Source organism: Apis laboriosa, unplaced genomic scaffold (genome assembly GCF_014066325.1).
Source record: "Apis laboriosa isolate Shangri-la unplaced genomic scaffold, ASM1406632v1 scaffold122_cov146, whole genome shotgun sequence".
NCBI lineage: Eukaryota > Metazoa > Arthropoda > Insecta > Hymenoptera > Apidae > Apis > Apis laboriosa.
Genome location: NW_025221084.1, coordinates 1,117,733 through 1,131,925, shown reverse-complemented (window position 1 = coordinate 1,131,925; position 14,193 = coordinate 1,117,733). Strand labels below are relative to the sequence as shown.

General features: G+C 27.1%; 1 long non-coding RNA gene across 1 annotated transcript in view; it reads right to left on the bottom strand.

Moving 5' to 3' along the window:
- The window catches only part of LOC122720280, a 202,123-nt gene that overhangs the window by 183,015 nt on the left and 4,915 nt on the right, over positions 1-14,193 (bottom strand). The window lies entirely within an intron of this gene.

Sequence of the window (14,193 nt, the reverse complement as noted above, 5' to 3'; positions counted from 1 at the left end):
AATTATAATAGAATATATGTATATAAAAGAAAATATTTGTGTTTATTTATCTAAATATACTTGTAATAAAAGTAATATCTTTTAATAAAAATATTATGAAAAAAATGTTCTTAAATGAAAAATTATTTAATATAAAAAGATAAATTATACAATATTAATATATTAGTATATATAATTAATAATAATTAAGTAATTATTAATAATAATAATTAAATATATTTACAGTATTAATAATAGAGATCATATAAAGATTGATTTTCTTAAATAAAATTATATAATTTTTAACGCACCAATCAATACAGCTTGTTATTTTTTAAAAAAGTTATTTGACTCGAAAAATCATTAGTTTAAGTGATATTGTGACTTTAAATTCATAAAGTTTACCATATGAAAATCAAAGAACGTAAAGCAATATTCTACTGTTTATACTCTCCTTATCTTTCATGATAAGTTTTACAAATTTCAAATTAAAATATCTTTTTAACTAAAGATTTTTTATACAAATAATAATACTTTTATAGTTTGAATACTCTTTTATAGAAAATAATGATCAATTAATGCAATAAAAATTACATAATTTAAATTATATAATTTAAAAAAAATTAAAGTTGACCTTCATATGATTTCTATACATCAATAGAAAAACAATTAATACTGTAATGTATCTATTTATAGCAAGATTATATTACCTTTTCATCTAATGAAATCTTGAAAAAACATCTATTTCATAACATCCTTTTTTTATAACATACAATTTTTCTTATAATATATTTTTTTCTTAATATATTTTAATTATATTTAAATAAAACAGACATTCTAGATATATATATTATTATAAAAAAATTAAAAATAATTAAAAAATAAAATTTTTTTCAAATCAAGAATTATTTTTTGATTATTATGACAAGTACGAATATACTTGATGAATATACAGTAACAGCAACCCATTGAATATAAGTAACCCATTAAAGAAATTAAAAGACGCATTTATTTTGTTTCAAACAATTATAATTAAGAATTAGATCTATATGATAAATAATCGAAATAATGATGAATAAATTGAAATGTAAGTTGAAGATATTTAATAAGATATTTTTTACCAAATAGTATTTTCTATCATTTGAAAAGTTTCGATCCCGATCAGAGTTAGCAGAAAAAATCTGATCATTGGATGAATGGGAGAAAGTAATATTGATAGTGAAATTTAGAAATGGAGATGTAAGAAATAACGAGTGTCCTATTTGCATTGTATAAGACAGAAACCTTATCCAAACAATAAAATACAATAGAATAATAGAACATCCGTTATTCCTCCCACCTTCATTTCTAAATGCCATCACTATTACTTTCTCTCTCTCTCTCTCTCTCTCTCTCTCTCTGATTCTTCCAATGATCAGAATTTTTCCGATAATTTTAAATCTCAACTGATAATTGTTACAATTGACCCCAATCATTTATTTTTCAATTCAAATTATAAATTGTCACTGCATTGTTTAAAAATGATTAACATTTTAAATTAAAGAAAAGGTCAGATTAATAGAGAATATTTATTACAATTTAAAAAAAAAAATTATTTTATTATTTAAAGTATTCAAAGTGAAAAGTGATTTTCTTTCTTTTATGTGTCTTTGTGTGTCCACATTATTAAAATTATGATCCTCTATCATATATCCAAAATTTATAATCATAACTACAATACTTTAATTCCATTTTGTTCGATATATATATCCTTGATTAAACAACTTTTATATAAAACTATTTTATATAATTTTATATGATACTTGAAACACGATCCAACTTATTAAGTAATCTAATACTTTTATCTAATATTAGCCTATAATTAAAGATTATTTGCCTCAAATATACAATAAATTTCTTTTTACAAACTTCCCCACTAACTATTTCTGCATTAAATCGACAACGATTGTCGATATTTTCCATTCCTCACAAGACAGATACCGCTCGAAGCGAAATTATACTCGATTCCAGTCCGGAACTTAACCGGCATTTGCATATTAATCACGAATTCATCGAGAAGTTATATTCTGGCCGAGCTTACGCGTTGCAGATTCCCGTAATCATATTACCTTTAACGCACTGTTAAGCTTACTTCTCCTGTACCCAGGGGAATAGTGGAATACTTGGAGCAACCGTATCAATGGTTAAGGTAAGGTAACTTCGACAAATAAAAAAACCAGAACGATGCTCTCGAGGAAAAATACGATACACAGGCCGTGGCGGCACACCGGAATGCAATTATCTCGCTAATGGCAAAATAAAAAAAGATAGCCTGCAAAACGTTTTCACGAAGTGTAGGTAAAAATAATTGTGCGAGACTGTTTTTCATTCGGTTAAATTTTAGTGAACGATTTAGGAGAAATCAATTATTATTTATTATTATTTAGCGCAAGATAATTTTAATGATTTTCTTAATCGAGAAGAAATTTTTTTTACATGAATGTACATATGATTCTTTCTTAAATTGTATTTAATATTGTTCTAATATAATAATATGTGATTGAAAATATTTTAACAAGATATTTAAAATTATAAAATTACTTACTTGTTATATTATAATTGTAAATTATAATATAAGTAAAATTACAAATAGATTGTAAATTGTAATGTAATTGAAAATATAATTTAAAATATATTAATATACATATGAATAAAAGAAAATTCTAATAAAAAAAAAGATGATAATGATCGCCTGTTGGTAAGTTAGCTCCCTTGTGATTTTAATATTCATGATAAAAATATTAAGCAGGAACGTGCATTAATTACTTAACAAAGAAACATGTTTATACTAGATAGAGAATAAATACAAAATGAAAATTTTTCGTCTTACTGAGAAAAAAAAATTATAAAAAAAATTTTTTATAAATTAAAAAGATACATATTTAATAAAAAAATAGAATTAATATTAGAATCGATATTCATAAGTTAATTGATTTAATATATTCAAATATAAATAAATTAAAAGTTTTCAAAATTATGACCCTCTAATGCAAGAATAATAAAAAATTGCAAACTAAACTATTTTTTTCAAAAATTGGAAATGCCGTAAAAGCTTCAAATCGGATATTGAAGTGAAGAATATGAGTTTCAAAATTCATACGTGAAAAAAACATATGTATTAAATATTTTATTTATGAATTATGACAGAAAAAAAATAATAATCGAAAATTCCCGCTTATAACTTTAAAAATTTGACCAAAAATCAATAATTATATCCGTAACGAAAGTAATCGTGGATCACAAATGACGTAACAATATCATAACAACACTTCTTCAACAAAATTACGATATCATCTAATTGAAACGACTTAACAAGTCGGAAAAAAGAAAAAAAAAAGACCCGCACAATTCCCTTTGAAAGAAAGAACGTACGATTACTTATACATTCCCCGTTATGTTATTCTCGTCAAACTTGTTTGCTCGCCAAAATTGCATAAAACGAGGATGATCCGGTGACCAGCACCATCGGCAGTAGCCGCGTTTCGGTAAACAAAACGCGCCTCCCCATATGGAGGATAACGTTTCCTCGGGGATCCGGGGGAAACAGTCCGGTTTCTCCAGCCCTCCGCGATCGTAACACGTAGCGTAACACGGTTTTTCACGCTTCGTAAGGAAAAATCCGGGTACGAGAGAAGACGTGAAACGTATTCACTCGCGAAGGATGCGTTTAAGCTTTACGGAGCTTTCAAGAAAATTGAAAATTCTACGGGACGGCGATATAATGTTTCTCACCGCCGTCTCGGCCTCTCTTTTTTTCTTTCTCTTTCTCTCTGCCTCTTTCGTTTCCTATCCTCGCCATGACGATGGATGTTGGTAATCGTCGTCGGAGAATGTAAAAGTAGGCGCGCGACATCGTTGGCACGAAAGTTGACGCGAAAAAAAGGGATTGCATCGAGGAAACAAGAGCTATGGGAGGGGAGGGGGGAAGGAGAAGGAGGAGGAGGAGGAGGAGGAGGCGAGGAACGAAGAGTGGAAAGAGGGGAAGGAATAATTGGTACGCGTTCCAGGGGATCTTTAATAGAAATTACGGTAAATCACGGGTCGACACGGGTGCAAAAACGGAAATCAAGAGAACAAGCCGTTCCATCAACACCGAGTGATATATAACGGCGCGAAACTCAAATTAAATATCTGATAATACCCGTGGCTTCACGTGTTCCTCGGGTAGAGGTGGGCACATCTGTACGTGTATTTGGCCGCACTCGAGACCCCTGAACTGGCTGCGAGCCAAACTTTGCCGACACGCCAGATTTGATGCCTAAAAAGGATCGTAAATTTATCTCATAGCGAGCGCGTTCGTCCCATATTCGTCCCGAAAATTCGCGGAATAAATAGAATTTTCAAGGTTTACGCCGATCCCCGTGAATCCTTATAAATTTCCTTGTTACGTGCTACGTGTCGTGTTCTTCTACGTGGAATTCATCATACGTCGATCGTGTATGCTCGCTTTAATCGCATTTACTTCGATTTCAAAACGATAAGTTTTGAAAAAAAATTTGGAAAATGAAATTTTAATTTGGAATTATTTTTATTATTTTTGAAATTATTTTTATTATTATTTTATTATGTAAATACAAGCCGAAAAAAAAATAATGTTTTTTTGTTTGAAATTTCATTTTGGAAAAGTTTGAAAAATTCATCAAATGCAAGAAAATGTTATTAATTTTTAATTCTAAAAACAAGTAAATTATTATATAGTAGAAGATTATTCTAAAAATAAATAAAAAATGTAGAACAAAATTTATTTTTAACAAAATCGGAATTAAGAAAAAATCAAATTTTTTATTTTCTTTTTTCAGAGATATACATTAGATATATATAATCTTTTGCCAATAATTCTGAGAAATTAAAAAAAATTTTCAATTATTTGATTATTTTTGATCGATCAATCTTTCCAAGAATATTTATTTTCAAAAAAATAAATATTTTTCTCTTTTTTCAATTTTTATGTAAAATCATTTTTGCTTATTTGTAAATATCAGATATCTTATATATCTGCTTTCTTATTCAAGATAAAATTCAAAATTTTTTTCTGTTTTTAATTCATGAAATCGTAGATGATGACCTAATTATTATTCAAAAAAATTTCTTGCATAATATCGATTTTTTCATAAATTTATATCATTATTTAAAATTTCTATTCTTAATGCTATAAGAAATTATATTGCATATAAATAAGCTTTGGTTGACACGTTATTTATATCTTTGTTTTTATCTTTTAAATCTTTTTTTTTTTTCATATTATAATATCAAAAAATTTTCTCATTAATAACAAACAAATAAATTCGAGCTGAATTATTATCTAAAGTATATTTATTTATCTATTCAAATTATATTTTACAACATTTAGAATCTTATTAAAGAAAAATATTATTCAAATTAGAAATTAGCATTACCAGTATTGCTATTTATTTGAGATAATTATCGCTTAATTACAAAAAGTTAAATCACTTGTTAGTAAATTAAAAAAAATTTCAATCTGTTTTACATCGATAAGGAACAGGTTATACTAGTAAGAATGTAAATATTAAGTGGAAAAAAATACCTTGTGTCACAGTGTACACGGCTAAAAGGAAAAAAGAATATTGACCATTTTTCATAGCGAGGACATTAATCGCCCCCCAAGGCGACCACTTTCCGTTGTTATTACGCCCCTGAGAAATTTACTATTCTTACGAAGGCGATAGCACGAATTGCAACGTTTTATTACAATTTATAACGACCTTTCGTTGAATTTGTCCAGTTTTAAAAATAAAATATATATAAAATATTACACAGATATGTATATGTGCGTATTATATTTATCGTTTTTATAAAAATTAGGAAATTATTAATCGTAATTTTAAATATATACGCTACACATAGATTCCAATCTGAACCTGTCGAAAACGTTTACAACGCATTTCTGTGAAAATTTTTTATTTTTTAAATTAATAGCAATGATAAAATATAAATTTGTTTAAATCAGTTTATAAGTAAAAGGAAAATAATATTATTTTGAAATGAAATGAATTATCGTAAGAAAAATTCGAATGTATTTCGATTAATGATAATTCTAAAATATGTACGAATAATTTCGATCAATTCATAAGATTTATTTTATGCAAAACATTTTCAAACGTTTCTTAATTTCGATGAATTTTTATTAATAATTATTCATATTTATTCAACAATTTATGTATAATCATATAATAACAATTACGTACAATCAGTCATTATTTTACATTATAAAAAAATTCAATTCTTATTAGAAAATTTTGATTTTTATTAAAAATTCCTTTATGTGTATCAATGGATTATAAATGAAATCTTTTCTTTCAAATTTCTCAAGCTTCTTCAAATCAATCTTTAAAAATTATAACATTTTAAAAAAACAATTTTAAAAAAAATTTCATCTGAAAATATTTTTCACAAAGTCATAAAGCATTAGAAATTACAAATATTATAATTTAAAATTTTGTTTTATTTCATATTTCACTACGAAATTATATTTAAAAGAACAAATACTGAAATTTTCAGCGTTGATTTCATCTTCTTATAGTGATATTCTACTAAAAAAAAATTATCATGTATAATCCATTATCACAAAGTTTCATTAAAAATATAAAAAAAATTATCGAAAACTAAAAAAAAATTAAATTTTTGTAATAGCGCATTTTTGTAACTGATCGCATATTCATTCGAAATATCCAAAAGATCGCCGTATAACAATAATTTTCCCACATATATTCCCTCTGGTATATCTTTCCTCTACACCGAAATTTTCCAAATTCACGTTCATCTTCCTTTGTCAACTCGCAGACATAGATATTTCCGAAATATTCCAGAAATTCCCGAAAGGCACGATAAATATCGAGCGTAGGTAAACCGGTCTCGCGACAACCACTGAACAGATAGCATTGAATTTCAAATGGGGGAAAACTGCGGTCCAATGCGCGCCACTGCGCTTCGAATTCGGTTTTGATTATTTAATGCCGCGAAAGCTCAACAACCGTCGTGGCCAGGTATAAAGAAGCGTGACGCGAATCGCCGTCGACGAACCTTTCCGATCGAGTTTACAATTACGCGTCAAACGTCCCGCGTGGCCCATTATCGAACTCATAACGCGCCACGCCGCTCCGCAGTTCGTTCATTAATAACAGAAACGTTATTAATGACCGGTCGTACGGGAAATATTGGCAATAATCAATGCACAGTTCGCGTTTTCCCTCTACGATGCTTTTCATCGAATCGAATTCACGTTACTTGTTTCTTTCAATCTTTTTGTTAAAAAAATGTGGCCATACTTATGATACTCTTTTGTGCAGAGTTGGAGAAAATTTGACGCGAGAAGATTTGAAGATTAAAATAAATGTACAATTAATCGTAAAAGTTTTTATACAAGTTCAACTGTTTAGTTATAAAAATTAATAATAATTTTATTTTATGTGAAACATAAAGATTATATATATGTGTGGAACAATTTTTAAATCAATCCTCAAGAATTTTTCTTAACTGTCCTAAGTTTCAATATTATTTTCGTTTTTTTTAATAAATTTCTAATTAAAAATGTAAAATGATAGTGAAAATGATAGTGATATTAAATTATAAAATATAAAATATTAAATTATATTATTATTAAATTATAAAATATTCAAGTTTTAATGCTCTATTATAAAAAATATTTCCAGTTCAAATTGTATATAAAGCATGAAAAAATATTAAAAATCGATTTCAAGATAATTTTTCTGTCTGAAAAATAACTTGTTCTAGATATAATCTATTGTTTTTATAAAATGAAATAAAATATTTATATAACTCGAATGATAAGAATGACATGTGCTTACACAGCGTTATATCATCGCACGATTATCGTGGGAATGAAAAAGTTAAGGTGATAAGTCAACGAAACACGTAATCTTCTGCAACCGAATTTTTCCTTCCCAGAAGGAATAAGAAATAATGGATTACACATGTTTTTAATCGTGATTAATAGTTTTATATTTGCGTTTCATCGATTTTATCTTGAAGCAAAATTACATTAAAAAAATAAAATGATATTTCGCGTGTCAAATACAACGAGCAATATATCTAGAAAAGAAATCTATAGATTAATATCTGTCGTCAATATTTAATTACTTCAAATAATCAGTTCCGTTAACTTTGAACGTTCCAATTGCATATATTCATATTAATTAATTCGAATTCTCCTCTACCGATCGAAATTGTGCCACTGAACTGTCTAATATTGGACCAATGTATATATATATTTACTGTATATTTTCCTCTTTTAATTCGCAACTAATTAACCGTACATCCATCTGTATATAAAGCCTGTTGAATATGCAGAAAATGCTCCAATTCCCGCGATCAAAGAATTAAATAAAGTACATCATGCTAAAATATGCCCGTCGAATCCCTCACGGTCGATCGTCAAAGCGAAAAAACCGTCGTCAGGGAAGGAAGGAGGGGGGTGTGTGTGAAAAAAAAAACGGTGAATTTCCACCGAAACAAGTGTCGCCAGGTTAAAAGGCGACCGAACGTCACCGATCAGAAAGTTTCGCCCGTGTTATTTTCGTTCCATTCGAGGATCGCGCGCTGGTGAAATTTCATTTCTACGCGTTGGCCCGATGCTTCGTTAAAACCAACCGATATTTCGCGGCGGTACAATCGAACAATTTACATTTCAATTAAAAGGGTCTCCGTTCGAGGAAAAACGGGATCGAAATGGAATGAAAGCGCGCCGCGGACTGTATATAAAATGTGTTCCTTCCCCGCTCGTGAATGTTTTAAATCGACCCTGCGACGCAACGAGACAATAGACGCACAATTATCAACGGCGCGTTGTTAATTACAACTGTTGAAGAGAGAGAGAGAGAGAGAGAGAGAAAGAGAAGTAAAAGGAGGAGAAGAGAGGCGGAAAATGAGTCGCGCGAACGAGCTACTAATTGCGATTTTCGATCTACCAGAAGAGAGTAATAAATAGAAAACAAGTGCGTGCTAAAAGCCTCGAATTGATGGACAGCGGAGAAGACAGGGACGTGGGATGTGGATAACCAATTTCACGAAACAAATTTTAATTGCAATTACTTCAACGCTACCGCTACCAGTAAAGCGTGAACCCCCTGCCTCCTGCCTCCACTGTTTTCCACCCTCTCGTCATGATGTTCCCCTGGTGAAGATACACATCGAAACAAAGGATATCTCCGGGGACAAAGGTGTCCACTTGATAATCAACAGAGATACCATTGTTTGTATCGTTGTCGCGATACATTGAATGTATTTGTTTATGAGAAATTATTAACGATGGAATAGATGGAAAATCGAACGCTAATCACGCTTATTTAGTTAATTACAGTTATGGCACGGTATACGAAATTCGTTGTTCATTCGCTGATTGATAGAATTTTAATGTATTTATTTAGAATATAGGTGAAATGTAAGTAAGTATAATAGAAATTAAATTTAACTCTCTATTGCATGAACTTTTATAACGAAAAATATATATATACGGCTGTTAAGTCTATTTAAAAATGAGTGTGGTCATGAAATAAATAATAACAGCATTCTTATTTTTTAAAATATTTTGAAATTTAAGTTCCCAATTGGGAACGGAATGCTACAGAGGATTAAACTGAATCTCGGTTGTTAATTATTTATGAGTGAATTAATAATAAATTTGTAAATTTACGCAATAGTTAAAAGAGAAAAGAAAGAGATAAAAAATAAGAAACTTTACTAATGGCCAGAAAACACGATCATAATAATAATTCAGATTTCTTCTTCTATTGAAGATTCGCGTGCTGAAACATACACAGATGCGTGTAATTTAGTTCCGTGAATTTATAAATATAATCCAAATGTATATTTATCTCTCCATAGACAAGAAAGGTCAACATTAATATCTGATCCATGTATTCTTAGAAAAATGATTTCATTCGCAATTTTACTTGAAATCAAATATTTAAGCTGTTAGAATGATAGTTAAAAAAAGAATGGTTTAAAGTCATGAAAATTTTTTTTTTGGATTGATAAATGAATCTTACAACAAAAAAAATAATTTATATTTACGTATTTGTGATTTTTATTTATAAAAACTAAAAAAATAATCTATTTATCTCTAAATTATATATATTATAATATATTCGTATTTATAATTATTTTTAATTATTTACGAAAAGATATCTTTTTATATTGATAATTTTTTATTTGAAGATTATTATTTGAATAGTATTGTGATTTTATTTTCTGGTTATTTGTTAAAAAGTTATTAATATAAACATTTTTTCGAAACAATTTTTAGATTAAAATTTATTCAAACTTATTAAAAGTAGAAATCTACCTAATCATCTATCAACATCTATCAAATTATTATTAAAAATTTAACTTAATGCAAACAATCAAGTTACAGAAAATAATAAGTTTTTAAATAAATTTTTGTTTTGCATTAATTAATTTTAATATATATTAATTTTAATGACTGTCATCAATTGTGTAAAACGTAATCTAAAATGTTTTAAAAAAATTTTTTGTTAATACTTTTTTAATAAGTAAATTGCCAAGTAAAGTTTTCATAAGAATAAATACTCAAAATAATGATTTTGAAAATATAAAATAATTCTTTTTTAGAAATATATATTCTTATTTTACAAAAATCAATAATTTTCATTTTAATAAATAAAAATTAATATCACCGCAAAATCATATTTTTTTGCTTAAATATTTTCTTTTAATTTTCATTCTCTCATAAAATTCTTATCAAAGGTCTCTCTTAAGATTCTTACACGAAATAAATATTATTTTTGTCCTTTCTTTTTTTAATTAATTATAATCCAAAGTTAAGCATTTCATTTTATCCACTTTCTCTTACATATTCAAAAGATAAAATCTTCATATTTGATATTTAAAACTTGATCAGAGTACCGATTCAAAACGGAACGATCGTGTAAAAAAATATAAAAAAATCTCGAAACATGCAAACGTGTTTTCTATTATTTGAGATAAGAAAGGGAGATCAACGATAACCCTCTCTTTGAGGCCGCTAAACTGGATAACTCGCAGGAAGGAATCGGCCGCGATTGTATCGAACGGAACAACCTGTTTTACGAGGAACACGAGGGGAGAAAAATTGGTAAACCGTTTTCATGCGATACGAAAAGCAGATTGCAAATGCATGTTCGAAATAAGATAGTAGCCGCGGAACAATAGAGAGTACGAGGGCATAGAAAGCTTCTTAAAGTCAGCTGTGGATCTGATCGATGAGCCTGGTGCTTTTGTTCGAACGTATAGAAGACGATTGTTGAAGACGCGTAAATGTTAACTCTAAATCAAACGCGATATCCCGAACGTTCCATACAAATAAGAGAAAAGTATTATCGAAACTGCAAGAGTGTACTTTAGCCTGTCTATCATGAGAGAATCTTATGACACGATAGATTATTGCGGGGTCGTAAAGTTTACCAGTGGGTGGTCTAAAGTACAATGCTATTCTATTCAAACGATTCTAGAGGTTCTTTGCACAGTTACACATGTTAACTGTAATAAAAAAAATATTTGATTATTTTTAATGCATAGAGTGTATAAAAGTGTCTTTATTTTAATTTGAAATCACAAAATGGAAATATTGTGATATTGGAGACATAATTAATTTCATAATTAACATCTTATAAAGATTTTTTATTCTGTTTTTAATTTTTTCCATAATATCGATTAATATTATATTGTTATTTATATCAATTATTTTAAATTAGAAATAATTATCTTTATATATCGATAAATATAAAAAATAAAAAATTGAATTAAATTATCAAGTACGGTCAAATAATTTCTTAAAATACATTTATTATTTTATTATAAAAATTATTTTATTATAAAAATTATTATTTCTAGAATTTAAAAATATTCAATTTTCTTTCAATTTCTTTTATTTCATTGATTAAAAAAATTTGTAGATATAAAGTAAAATTTATATTTTTGTATTTTTACAAGTTTAAGCTTTTAATATTTTTTGCAAGTTTAAGCTTAAATTTCTGTATAATAAAATTATACAAATTATTCATAACAATCACATTATATCAATAAGATTTATATCAATATTTTTATTATGCGTTTAACAAATCTCATTAAAATTCAATATTCATATTTATATATCTAATCATAATTTTAAACAAATTTCTCTTTCTCAAATCTAGTAATAATTAAAAACAAAACAAAATTTAATAAATATTATCTTATATTTTATTATTAATTTTTACATTTCTACATTTTAATAGAATCCACATATTATCACTGTAAATTATGTCTACGTACGATAATGTATTTGTTACATTGTTTCGAATTCTAAAATGCTTAATATACATCTCCTAATCTTTGAAAGTTATCCAAAAAATGGAAAATTTTGAACGATCCCAATTCAATGACTAAAAGCTACACTTCAAGGCAATTGCCAGATTTAATTGCACGGTGCTATAATTTATATCCAGCATTATTGCAGCTTCGAAACAAATTATCTTTGAAATAAATCGAACGTAGGGCGATCGTGTGAGGTAGATGAACTGCAAAGAGTTAATGTATCGAAACGACTGCATGAATAAGTGTATGGAACACGGTTTGTTAAACGCATTAATATATTTTCATGGTGAAACGGTGATTATTATCGCTCAGTCTATGATTACATCTCCTTCTGCCGATATTTATAAAATTAAAAAAAAAATAATATTTGTCCGTAACAAAATGACACGACATCGATATAAACGCGTTTTGTAACAGACCTGATAATGCAATTAAATTCGAGCCAGAGGAGACGATAACTGGCCAGAAATTACAGAATATTCGCATTTGCATTTACATAGGTTCGTGCAAATATAAACTCTCCTAGGTACGTACAATCGGACCGGTCCGGTTTTCGGTTTGCCTATTCAATATAGTTGTCACACCGTTGGACCACCCCGTTGAAATCGCTTATAGAAACTTCATGAAGTGAAATCAAACGAGCGATCCCTCTTGTAAAAAGTTTTCACGTTCGTTTTGAAATAACGCTAATTAAACAGATATCGAGCAGAAATTAACGATCTCTAAAATGAATTCGTTCCTTTGATACTATTTTTATATATTATATTGTCAAATACAAAACAATAAACTTAATATTTAATAATAAGGTTATAGAAATTATTCGAAATAATAATGATTGTTTTTTTCATATTATGCTTATATTTTTCAGAAAATATAATGTCGCTCATTTTGTAAATAGAATTGGCTAATTGATTAAAATATAACTAGATATATTGATTATAAGATATCGTACATATGTATGATATTATTAATGCATTTTATGAATATTGCAAAATATTTTTAAACGTTGTAGTTACTATTTATCGAACATATCGAAATAGGTTGCAATTTATAATGAAACGTGAGTCAAGAGGTCAAGAATACCTGATATTATATGTATATTATATAACTATCTACGTATTTGAAGGTAATCAAATGTCGATAAATAACAAAAAACGGATTTATTGCATAAAAATAAATAAAATGTCTGTTATTTAATTAAGATGTACAATAATTGATTTTCGATTAATCATAATATGTAAATTTATATATATATATAGACTGATGTAATTATACATATGTGATTTAATTATATATATATTGAATATAAGAGTCTTATAAGAGTCTTATAAAATCTACTTATGTAAGATTCATTTTATAAAAAATCGTATATGTTATATATTTTTTTAATGACATATTTTAAAATTTCTTTTATTCAACATATATTGTCATTCTCCATAAGTAATAATATATCATTACTTTAATATTTTATTATCATCGTGTATAATTAAACTTCGTGACACTAATTATATTTATCTAATTATATTTATTGAGATATGGAATTACCGGAAAAGATAAGTTCAATTTGGAAATTTTTTACAACATTATTATTACTAATTTTTAAAATTAATCATATAATGATGCGATAAATTAAAATTAAGCGCATACTTAATCATAAATATTCAAAAAAAAAAAGTGAATCATAAGAAAAAATCATATTGATGTTTATTAAATTGAAAATATTGAATTTTTTTACTCAATTATAAAAATAGCATACATTAATTTTTGCATAAGATACCCGATCAATTTCGTTCTATTAAATTTTAATAATTATTTGTAATATAGAATATTATAGTATAGAAATCA